At 46.6% G+C, this 354-nt stretch overlaps 1 protein-coding gene across 2 annotated transcripts in view; it reads right to left on the reverse strand.

Annotated features, from left to right (window-relative positions):
* The window catches only part of LOC119591396 (retinoid-inducible serine carboxypeptidase-like), a 63,805-nt gene that overhangs the window by 52,946 nt on the left and 10,505 nt on the right, over window positions 1–354 (reverse strand). The gene's annotated exons all lie outside the window — the stretch shown is intronic.

A 354-nucleotide genomic window follows, 5' to 3' on the forward strand; every position in this document is an offset into this window, starting at 1 on the left:
GGAAAGAGCTCTGGCCAATCTAAGGCATCCTTGCATGCGCCGTAAAATGCGAAAAAGAAGGGAAATGCAACAAACTCGACTGCAAGAAGTCAGCACCTCCCCCTCCCCCCTCTCATGTGCCCCCCATTTCCGTCCCTGCATTCTCTTCGATTTCCAACCGATCTCCTTGCACCGGCTGCTCGTCTTCTCGCCTACCATGGCTCCATATTTTTCTTTGTCTTATGCAACTACCCTTTACTAGTATGCAATAGCAAACCCACAATTCTATAAACGCTAATCATTTGCTGATAGGTAGGTAAAGGTGGGCGGAAAGCATATCCAACATTTTGTGTTACAACTTCTAGACTCTATGAA

The sequence above is a fragment of the Penaeus monodon genome, chromosome 28 (genome assembly GCF_015228065.2).
Source record: "Penaeus monodon isolate SGIC_2016 chromosome 28, NSTDA_Pmon_1, whole genome shotgun sequence".
NCBI classification, from domain to species: domain Eukaryota; kingdom Metazoa; phylum Arthropoda; class Malacostraca; order Decapoda; family Penaeidae; genus Penaeus; species Penaeus monodon.